Source organism: Emys orbicularis, chromosome 9 (genome assembly GCF_028017835.1).
Source record: "Emys orbicularis isolate rEmyOrb1 chromosome 9, rEmyOrb1.hap1, whole genome shotgun sequence".
Taxonomy (NCBI): domain Eukaryota; kingdom Metazoa; phylum Chordata; order Testudines; family Emydidae; genus Emys; species Emys orbicularis.
Window position 1 is genome coordinate 54,016,098 of NC_088691.1, and position 12,378 is coordinate 54,028,475.

Here is a 12,378-nt window from a genome sequence, read left to right on the forward strand (position 1 = left end):
ATAATACAGGCCAGAAAGTTTCCCGCCCCTCTCCCGTGATTCCTGAAGTAGAGGGGATTATTCTCCGCACCCTGTGCAGGACACTATGGAGTCCAGAGAGTTATGGTTAAAGTAGAGTGTACCTTTAGAAAGGCATTCCAGTTTTGAATTAAAATACATTAAAGTGACAAGGGATTTACCACTCTCCATGCAAAGCTCTTCCAATGGTTAATTATCCCAACTGTTTAAAAGTTGTATCTTATTTCCTTTTGAAATTTATCAAGCTTCATTCCCTCCGTGGGATCTTGATGTGTCTTTGTCTACTAGATCAAAGATCCCTCTAGTCTCAGATATCTTCTCCCTGTATAAGTACTGATAGGCCACAATCACATCACCTCTGAAACTTCTCTTTGATAACCTAAATAAATTTAGCTCCTTAAGTCTCCCTGTAAGGTGTGTTTTCTAGATCTCGGGTAGCTCTTCTGTAAGCACTCTTCAGTTTGTCAATATTCATCTTAAAGTGTGGACACCAGAACTGGACACAGTAGTGATCTCACCAATTCTGTATGTGGAAGTAATATCACCTCCTTGGTCCTATTCGGTATTGATTGTTTAAGCACACAAACAACATGCTATTTCTTTTTGCCACAGTCTTACAGTGGTGAGCACATGTTAAGTTGATTATATACAATGATCCCTAAAGCATTTTCAGATTCACTGCTTTCCAGGATACCTTTCCCCATCCCACAAGTATGTCCAATCTTTGTTCCTAAGCATTTGACCTTTCATTTGATGAAATTAAAGCACATATTGTTTGATCACATCCGGATTACCAAGTGATCCAGGTTGCTCTGTATCAGCGATCTGTCCTCATCATTACTTTGTCTACAAACTTTATAAGCAATGATTTTGTATATTCTCATAAGTCATTGATAAAAATATTGAAGAGTTACACCAAGAACTAGTGAGGTCCCACTAGGAACACCCCCACTCAGTGATGATTCCCCATTAACAATTCTGTTTTAAGATCAATCAGGTAGACAGTTTTCAATCTATTTCATATAAGCCAGATTAATTTTACATAACTGCTCATGTTTTAATCAGGATGCTGTGTGGTACTAAATAGCTGGTCAAAAAATTCCATCAAAACCATTTCTCTATGGAAAATTAGGTTTCCACTAAATAATTTTTTTTTTTTTTGCAAAAGTGACTCCTTGTTGCTGAAAATTTCAACTTTTCATTGTAAAAGAAAATGTCCCAAAACAAAAAATAATCTTGTTTTGGCCAAAAACAGAAATATTTAATCTGAAAACCAAAATATTTTTATTCTGAAATGCTTTTGTGGTGCTTCAAGAGAGTTGTAGTTCAGAGGCCTCATGTCCCCATTTTTCTCTACGGGCCAGACTCCCAAGCTGGACTTCATCTTCCATGGAGCATCGTGGCCATGTAACTGTACTGCAATGATGTTCTGCCTCCCTTCACCAAGAGGGGACACTGTGGTGCATCATGGGAAGTGTAGTCCAACCAGGAAGACTGGCCTATAGAGGAGAATGGGCGCATGAGACACCCAAGCTACAACACCCTGTAGGCACTACAGCAGCATTTTGGAATCTAAATATTTCAGTTTTCAAATTTTTGTTGAAAACAAAAATTTTTATAGAGGAAAAAAAACATTTTCTGACCAGCTCTAGTCCAACATCTCACAGAAGTCTAAGCAGATTCCATCAATACAGTTACCTTTATCATCCAGGCTTGTAAAATTCTTAGAGACGTATATAACATTTGACAGGATTTATTTTCCATGAAACCATACTAATTGGCATTAATTATTTCCATCCTCTAATATTTTATTGATAATTTTGTAACAGCCATTTCATTATTTTACCTGGAATTGATTTCAGATTAACTGACCTATAAATATATGGTTCATCCCATTTGACTAAACTTTGACTTTCATCCAATCCTCTGGAATTTCGCCACTTTTCCAAGAGTTATTAAAACCATCAGGCCAGAGAACTCCTTGATAAACCTTTTAAAAGTTTATGGGTGCAAATTATTCAGACCTGTTTGCTAATTTAAATTATTTTAACTTTACTAACTTTACTAAGTTGTTTGTTCTATTACAACTAGTAATAGAACAAACATCATCATTAATGTTGGAATAGAAAATATTTCATCATCATTATGTGACATTGATATATCCTCTAGCTAGGTTCCAAATACAGAACAGAAATATATATGGAACACTTCTTCCTTTTCTGCATCATTATTAACTATTTTAATATTTCCATTTGGTAATGGACTTATACTTGCTTATACTTACAGCTGTTCTGAGAATGGAAATTCCATTTAACAGAGGATTTCTTTCTATCTTTGAGATTTGTTCCAAGAAAACTCAAAAATTTCAAAGGGCTACATGAAAGAATATTTTAGGAAAACAATTGTTTCAGACTGATCAAAACATTTCAATTTTGACTTTATTTTATATTATAATATCTAATATACATTAGAATTTTTTCCCTTTTTTCATGAGGCATTTTGATTTTAATGGAACTGCATTTTCTGACAGAAAACTGTTACATCAAAGTTTTTCTGATGAGCTATATTCCTGATACATTAAAAATTTCCTTCTTATTGTCCTTAACCCTGTTTGCCATAGATATTTCATGGATATCTTTAGCTTCCCTTATCAATGTCATACATTCCTTAACTTCTAATTATATTCATTATCATCATTCTCTCCTTTTCCATAGCTATGCATGCTGGTCAGGAAAAAGGTAATCACAGGATTTTCCTAATTTCCATGTTATATTTTAATAGCCAAAGAATGACAATTTAATTTCAATCTGAATTACTTTTATTCAGAAAAATCAAACTGAAGTCTCCATGAAAGAGCACAGTGCATGTCTCCTCTTTAACTTGCTGCAGCAACTTTGCCTAACAAAATGGCAGCTGCTCCTGCAGACTAGCAGACACCATAGAAGTTTAAAGCTGTGAGAAAACAAGATCATACCAGTTACATACCTACATAAACCATGTCCATGCTGATTTTTATTTTGTTTATTACACTTAATCTTTTGGGAGGTCTGTGGCTGACACCACCTATCATCTAGGGCATTTGGCACTACCTCTTCTGCCAGTTCTTCATCTCCATTTTGAGATGCACATTCTGTGATAACATTTATACTTCCATCATCTTCAGATCAACAGAAAACTCCATTGTTTTCTTTTTCAGTAAGTGCACGAGACTGGATCATACCCTTCAGTCATAAATTATGTAGATCAGGGGGGGAAAAAGAATCATGGAATTGAGGTTATATAAAGAGTTATTTGCATTGAAGGGATTAATCCAACTTTAAATTGATAGATTCCAAGGCCAAAAGGAACCACAGTGATAACACAGGCCAGAGAACTTCCCCAAAATTATTCCTAGAGCAGATCCTTTAGAAAAACATCCAATTTTGATTTAAAAATTGCCAGGGATGGAGAATCCACCATTACCCTAGGTAAATTGTTCCAATGGTTAATTATCCTCACCGTTAAAAATGTGTGCTGTCATCATTATTTGAGAATTTGTGTATTAAAATTTCAGAACATGAATTTATTTAACAGAACCATTTAACATCCAGTTAGTCATCACTCTAGAACTTGGTAAATTTATGCTACTACTATCTCCATTAAGCGACAGTTATTAACATCCACTCTCATTACGCTAAGTCAGATTTGACAGAGATACCCAGTTTTAAACAACTGTCACAACCCAGAATATGCTTTATTGTAATTTGCTTTTATATATATATATATATATATATATATATATATATATATATATATATATATATATAACACATCTCATCCCAAAGCATACTTTACATTATATACATCAAAACAGCAAGCTCTGGAGTGCAAGGCAGCCACAAATAGGAACATGTGATACTACATATCAACAGATGAGGGGAAATTTGGTACAATATTAGCAGGGCAAACCACTGTTCTTACAAAATGCCTCATGGGTGTGGAGGTATGTGTACCGTCTCTTTAAATCTGTGCCCATAAGCTGGGCAGGAGGCACCTTGGAAGGTTCTAAGAAGGAGCTCTGCAGTGAAGAAGAGAAGGAGAGAGAAAGTAAATTTAGGGCCAGCACTGTTTTCCTTATTCTAAGAAAGTTCCTTGTTCAGTGTGACAGTGTTGACAAGTCTGGTGATTTTATCACAAGTCTGGCAATATCTGGTGTTTTTCTTAAAGCCCTAGCTCCTGGAGTCCTCTGATGATGTGAGAATTTCAACTTCCCTTTTTAAAACGTCTGTTGAAAAGCTTGAACATGTGACCCAGGGGCACCCTAAAGAGACAGAAGGAAATACAAAGAACCCAATTTTTTTTTTTTTAAATCTCATGATTTTTTAAATCAAACTCGTGGTTTTTGGGATCTGACTCATGATTTTTGAATGCTTGGGGTTGGCGACTCTGGGGAGTAACAATGGAGATAACTAATGATCACAAAGATCAGGAGGGTGATGGTAGGACCCTGATCAAACCCTCTGCAATTTAATCTGGCTGTCACAGGTTAACTGGAATTACTACGCTGCCCCAGGCCTGTAGCTTCTGTTGAAATGATAACAAAAGCATTTTAGCTTTAACAAATGAGGTATTTTTCTGGTAGCCTTGTGATCATGTTCTTGATTAAGTGGGTGTTTCTCCATATTGTCCAAATACTTTCAGTAGGTAGCAAACACTGCTCTGTATTCTCCCTTCAGAGGACTTAGGGCATAGAGAAGTGACAATCAAGAAAAAAAGGGGATGCCCAGCCCAGATGAGACTGAGCTTGCTGCTTTCCTGAACATTTGGCTCTGCTCAGACCCCAAGAGACAGCCCCACATTAAGGTAATAGGCCTTTGGCATGGAGGTTCCCCAAAATGAGCGAGTCTTGTGATCTTCCAGTCCTTACTCTGGTAGGGCACTTAGGGTATGTCTACACTACGAGAGTAGTTCGATTTTACTTAAATCGAATATGTGGAATCGATATTACAAAGTCGAACGTGTGTGTCCACACTAAGGACAGTAATTCGACTTTGTGAGTCCACACTAACGGGGCAAGCGTCGACATTGGAAGCGGTGCACTGTGGGCAGCTATCCCACAGTTCCCGCAGTCCCCGCTGCCCATTGGAATTCTGGGTCGAGCCCCCAATGCCTTCTGGGGGAAAAAATGTGTCGAGGGTGGTTTTGGGTAACTGTCGTCATCCAACCGTCACTCCCGCCCTCCCTCCCTGAAAGCACCGGCGGGAAATCAGTTCACGCACTTTTCTGGTCAGTGACAGTGCGGACGCCACAGCACTGCGAGCATGGAGCCCGCTGCGACCATCGCTGCAGTTATGGCCGTTGTCAACACCTCGCACCTTATCATCCACCTTTCCCAGAGGCAGATGCTGAGAAATCGGGCGAGGAGGCTACGGCAGCGCGGTGAGGACCTGAAGTCTGAGAGTGGCACAGACCTGTCACAAAGCACAGGACCCCGCGCCGAGGACATCATGGTGGCAATGGGTCATGTTGATGTTGTGGAACGGCGATTCTGGGCACGGGAAACAAGCACGGACTGGTGGGACCGCATAGTGCTGCAGGTCTGGGATGAATCCCAGTGGCTGCGAAACTTTCGCATGCGGAAGGGGACTTTCCTGGAACTTTGTGAGTTACTGTCCCCTGCCCTGAAGCGCAAGGACACCCGGATGCGAGCAGCCCTGACTGTCCAGAAGTGAGTGGCCATAGCCCTCTGGAAGCTTGCAATGCCGGACAGCTACCGGTCAGTCGCGAACCACTTTGGCGTGGGCAAATCTACCATGGGGGTTGTTGTGATGCAAGTAGCCAACGCAATCGTTGAGCTACTGCTCTCAAAGGTAGTGACCCTGGGAAACGTGGAGGTCATCATAGATGGCTTCGCCGCGATGGGATTCCCAAACTGCGGTGGGGCTATAGATGGAACTCACATCCCTATCCTGGGACCGGACCACCAGGCCAGCCAGTACATTAACCGAAAGAGCTACTTTTCAATGGTGCTGCAAGCACTGGTGGACCATAGGGGACGTTTTACAAACATCAACGTCGGATGGCCGGGCAAGGTTCATGACGCTCATGTTTTCAGGAACTCTGGTCTGTTTAGACGGCTGCAGGAAGGTATTTACTTCCCGGACCACAAAATAACTCTTGGGGATGTGGAGATGCCTATAGTCATCCTCGGGGACCCAGCCTACCCGCTAATGCCCTGGCTCATGAAGCCCTATACAGGCGCCCTGGACAGTGAAAAAGAACTCTTCAACTACCGGCTGAGCAAGTGCAGAATGGTGGTGGAGTGTGCTTTTGGATGTCTCAAGGGGAGATGGAGAACCTTACTGACTTGCTCTGATCTCAGCGAAACCAATATCCCCATTGTTATTGCAGCTTGCTGTGTGCTCCACAATCTGTGTGAGAGCAAGGGGAGACCTTTATGGCGGGGTGGGAGGTTGAGGCAAATAGCCTGGCTGCTGATTACGCCCAGCCAGACAGCCGGGCGATTAGAAGAGCCCAGCGGGACACGCTGTGCATCCGGAAGGCTTTGAAAGCTAGGTTCCTGAGTGAGCAGGGTAACCTGTGACTATTAAGTTTGTTTACAGAGAAGCTGAACCTGCCCCCGTTTCTTTACCCAGTAAATGTTCACTATCCTCTCCACTTACATACCCCGTTCCCCCCGTTCCCCCCTTCCAACACACGTTTAAAAATAAAATCACTTGAAATTTGTTAATGAACACCGTTTTCTTTATTACTGTTTTCGCGGGAAAGTGTTGAACCTGGGACACAGACTGTGGTGGGGAGCGGGTGTAGTGTAGTGATGCAAAGGACGCTTCTAAACTCCAGGAATGACAGGCTCCGCACTGGTGGACTGGTTGTTTCAACGGAGCCTGCCACCCCTCCTGTTCGGGACTCTGTGTGTGGGGGCTATGTGACTTTGTGGCAGGGGGAGGACGGTTACAGATCCCCTGCTGCGTGGCTCTGTGATCCAGGATAAGGACCGCTGCATAAGATCTCTAACCGCCCTCCCCCGCCACAAAGTCACATAGCCCCCGCCCCCACACAGAACATGAAAACCACCTCCCAGACTGACCAGGGTAACTAGTGACTGCAATGTGTGTGTGCCCTGCTGCTGAACCTGCCCCCACGTCTGTACCCTGGTAAAGGTGACTGTCCTGTCCAATTACCAACCCCCTTCCCCCCCTTCAAATAGACTCTCCTCTAAAAGAACATGATGGAAACAGTAATTAACAGAAACGTATTTTTTATTAGCAACTACACATGAAACTGGGGGATGAAACTGGGACGGGGGCTTGGGTGAGGCGGGAAGGAAAGGACTTATCAAATTTTGGGGAATGAGAGCCTTCTGGTACTTGAGCAGTCTGCAGGGGTGGAGTGAGAGTTTTCACGGACTCTGCCGCCCCTCCTTCTTGGGACTTTGGGTGAGGGGGGTATTGGACTTTGTGGCGGGGGAGGGCGGTTAGAGATAGACTGCAGCGGGGCTCTGTCCTCCTGCCTCCGGTAGTGCAGAACATCCACAAGGCGCCGGAGCGTGTCCGTTTGCTCCCTCATTAGTCCAAGCAGCGTTTGAGTCGCCTGCTGGTCTTCCTGCCGCCACCTCTCCTCCTGTTCCATGTGTGATCGGTGCATTTGGGACAAGTTCTCCCTCCACTGGGTCTGCTGGGCTGCCTGGGCTCGGGAACAGCCCATAAGTTCCGAGAACATGTCCTCCCGTGTCCTCTTCTTCCTACGCCTAATCTGCGCTAGCCTCTGGGAGTGTGATGCCAGGCTAGGTCGGGAGACAGTCGCAGCTGTGGGATGGGAAAAAGGGAGTGAATTCCTCAGAAAGATAAATTTAGTTGTGAACAAAGAACATAGTCTTTCTCTGTGAACAAGACCATGCACAGCACCTATCACATGCGCACTCAGGACAAGGTCGAATTTTCGGCCTTCGCATTCAGTGCCTGGGGTCTTGCAGTGCAGATCAGACAAGCGGGACAGGACAGCGGAATTTGGGTAACAGGCTGACATGGTAAGCCGTAGACTTGTGGCTGCTTAAAACTTTAATAATAGCACTGGCCTCCTTTCACGTTCAAAGCAATGCCAGTCCCTGCTGCCAGCAATCCGGCAAGCATGAACTCTGCCCCTGTCCCACCCCCTCGCGGCTGTCCCAGGGAAAGATCCCTGTATGCTGCTCCTCTCCCGCCTCCACCGCGTGGCTCTAAACCGCCGGTTACAGTTCTGTAAAGGAACAGGCAAGCAGTCCCAATACTAACATTCCCCTACCTAATTCAAAGCAGGTCACCATGAGCGACATCACTCTGATGAGGATTTCAGAGACGGAGAAAGAACGGATGCTTCGGGAAAGCCTGCAAAGACCAGGGCCGTATGCCGCCATGCTCTGCAAGGCAATGATACCCGAGTACTTGATTGTCTCCTGGCGCGGAAACGTTTCCTACCACGGAGGACCCAATAAGGCCGCTCTCCCCAGGAACCTGATGCAAAGGCTTTCCAATTACCTCCAGGAGAGCTTCGTGGAGATGTCCCAGGAGGATTTCTGCTCTATCCCCGGACATATAGACCGGATTTTACTGTAGCTGCACTGGCAGGGACTAAACAGTAGAGCGCCTAGGGCAAACCAATCATGCTAAACCGGACATTGTTAGATTTTTTTTCAGTAGTTGCACTGCCAAGGACTGAAACGTTAAGCGCCTAGGGCAAAGTAATCATGAAAAACCCATTGTTAATATTGTTAATATTCCTGTTCTGTTAAAAATAAATGTTTACATGTTTAAAACACTTACTGACTGATCCTTCCCCTGATTCTGTGTCCGGGTTAACGCCTGGGGACGGTTGGTAGGGGATCTCTGTAAGGGTGATGAAGAGATCCTGGCTGTCGGGGAAATCAGCGTTGTAAGCGCTGTCGACTGCCTCGTCCTCCTCATCTCCTTCCTCATCTTCCCCGTCCGCTAACATGTCCGAGGAACCGGCCGTGGACAATATCCCATCCTCAGAGTCCACGGTCAGTGGTGGGGTAGTGGTGGCAGTCGCACCTAGGATGGAATGCAGTGCCTCGTAGAAACGGGATGTCTGGGGCTGGGATCCGGAGCGTCCGTTTGCCTCTTTGGTCTTCTGGTAGCCTTGTCTCAGCTCCTTGATTTTCATGCGGCACTGCGTTGCATCCCGGCTGTATCCTCTCTCTGCCATGGCTTTAGAGATCTTCTCGTAGATCTTTGCATTCCGTCTTTTCGATCGCAGCTCGGAAAGCACGGACTCATCGCCCCACACAGCGATCAGATCCAAGACTTCCCGATCAGTCCATGCTGGGGCCCTCTTTCTATTCTGCGATTGCACGGCCATCTCGGCTGGAGAGCTCTGCATCGTTGCCAGTGCTGCTGAGCTCGCCACGATGTCCAAACAGGAAATGAGATTCAAACTGCCCAGACAGGAAAAGGAATTCAAATTTTCCCGGGGCTTTTCCTGTGTGGCTGGTCAGAGCATCCGAGCTCGGACTGCTGTCCAGAGCGTCAACAGAGTGGTGCACTGTGGGATAGCTCCCGGAGCTATTACCGTCGATTTCCATCCACACCAAGCCTAATTCGATATGGCCATGTCGAATTTAGCGCTACTCCCCTTGTTGGGGAGGAGTACAGAAGTCGAATTTAAGAGACCTCTATGTCGAACTAAATAGCTTCGTGGTGTGGACGGGTGCAGAGTTAATCCGATGTAACGGTGCTAAATTCGACATGAACTCCTAGTGTAGACCAGGCCTTAGGAAGGAGGGACAAATACAGTACTGGAAAGTGCCATCTGAGTCTGAGGGCTCCCAAGCTCAGGTGCAGCTGCTAGGGGGCTATTGGAATCATGCAGCTGTGCTTGGCTCTGCCATGGCTTTCCCACAGAGAGACTCATCCATGTAACCCCTTGCAACTTCCCCATCCAAACTGAAAGCAAAATAAACACAGACAGACACTAACGTGAGAGAACAAATTGTTTTACACAATGATTTTAGTGATGACTGATGGCATCAGCCATTGCTAAAGCAGGTAAAAGCCAGTTCAGTTCAGTGTCTCGGAGATGAGCCTACAAGGCTATTCTCCTGGGCGTTGCTCTTTTCCAATTACTTTCGTAAACGTGTGTAATTTATTATTAAAACTGCCACCGGAGGCAGGCATCAAGTTGTGAACACTGCTACGGTAAGAGTACAAATTGCACGTGCATTACACTAGATTTGTTACTCCGTCTCACCAGCCACGTCTGTTGGTTTGCCTCATCCAACTGCTTATGTCTTCACTTTTAGACTGTCACTCTATGTTTGTACAGCAATGAGTACATGGGGACCCAAACTAGTTAAGGCCTTTAGATGGTATAAATGATAAACAACTCCTCCCTCCTGACCCTAACAATCCTGGTGAAGTGCAAATTTCACACACACACACACACACACACATCAAAATTAACTTTATTATCCCAGGAGCTGGCATATGATCGGTTTCACAGAAATACATTCTTTCAGCAGGAGAGGAGCACAATTATGAGATCTTCTGCCAGATTTTCAGAATATCTCAGTTCCCCAGACCAGATCTTCATTTTGAATCCTATTATCTAGCTAGAGACCAGATGCTGCTGATTCCAAAACCCATACCCAGCACATTAATAGCCAAAGCAGTATTCAGTGCATCTCCTGGTCCTGAGAGCTTTGAACTCTGTCTAGGGCAGTGCTTTTCAACTTATTTACCATTGTGGGCCACATATACAGCTCTCTATGTGTTATGTGGGCCACATCCACACAATATATATACAACCAGTATGACCCTAAGGATGTCACATGGGCCTCAGCTGTGTGTTGATAGGGCCACAGGTTGAGAACCACTGGTCTAGGGTCTATATGGCCCCCATCTCCATAGTTTGTGATAATCTCTCTCATAAAGCAGCATGGAGGTGACCAAGAAAAGCAGAAAGGTGGGAAAGGGATGGATACCAGGGCTGAGCACAGGATTCAGATTTAGGTCTAGTCCATATTTCAGTGCCCATAGTTAATAAACTTCAACATGGCAGTGGGGAAAGTCTCCAAGTTGCAGAAGCATCTGCCATGCTGCCTTTCCCAGCTTCCCAGAGCAGAAGAACGTTTACAACCCCAGCACCCACGAGCTTTCTACCGACCCTTTGTAGGTGAAACTGAGAGTTTTGAAAAGATACACTTTCCCAGGTCGCTTGTGGCAAGTCTGGCATGAGCCATGAGGCAATGCAACACACAGGGCAAACATGATGGCTCCCTCCCCAGAGTCATGAAAGAGAATCACCATGGTCACCCCCACGGAGCTGAGGCCTGGGGTGCCTGCAGAGGCACTTAGCACACTCAGAGGGTGCGTGATTGCCATCTAGTGACTACTGACACATTCCAGCCTGCGATGCATTTGCTTGGGTGATGAATCCATAGATCCTAAGGTATTTGACAGCTTTCCAGTGCAATAACCACCAAGCCTAATGGCAGACATTGATATAATTACCCTCCTTCCCATCTGCCTATTAGGAGTTGTCAGTTTAAATGTCTCTCTCTTTTGGAGCAGCTAGGGCATGTGAGGATCAGCGCTTCTTGCTCCACCAACACCACCCAGTTATTGGGAGATGAGATATAGTGACCCTCCAACTTTGGAGACATACAAACAGCTATGGCTTTTTTAACCCTTACAGAACACATTAGGTGTTTCCCAGCTCCTGCCTCTGCTCCTGGATTGGAAATGGGTCCCAAAGGCTTCACTCTGATGAGATCAGTGGCAGAATGTATGAGGGAGACACTGGAGGGGGGGATAGAGTCTAGCATCAGTTCTCTGTTCATGGGAAGAGAAATCACTGAGGGCCCATGCAAGCTTTACAAAGCGCACAGCAAATGCAGCCCCGTGTTCATCTGTAAGCAGGTGAAAATTCATAAATTCCAAGGCCAGAAGGGACCACAGTGATCATCTAGTCTGACCTCCTGTACAGCCCAGGCCAGAGAACTGCATATTAATCTCTACAACATTCTGCACCCAATTCCCTTCCCTCCCCCCTCCCAAAAAAAAAGTGAGTGAAAGGCACCAGTCTTTGCCATTACCAGCAGAATAAACAGACATGAAGCCTCAGCCAAGCCATGCCAACTCATCAGCGACTTATCAGAGAGATAAAGTGTGGGACCAGCTTCGGCTGAAGAAGAGCTCAGTGCAGCTCAAAAGCTTGTCTCTCTCACCACCAGAAGTTGGTCCAATAACAGATGTTACCTCATAGACCTTGTGTCTCTAATATCCTGGGACCGACATGGCTACAACACCACTGCATATCTCTGAATTATGCCATTCCATAAAAGGCTGGAAGAATTTTGAAAGA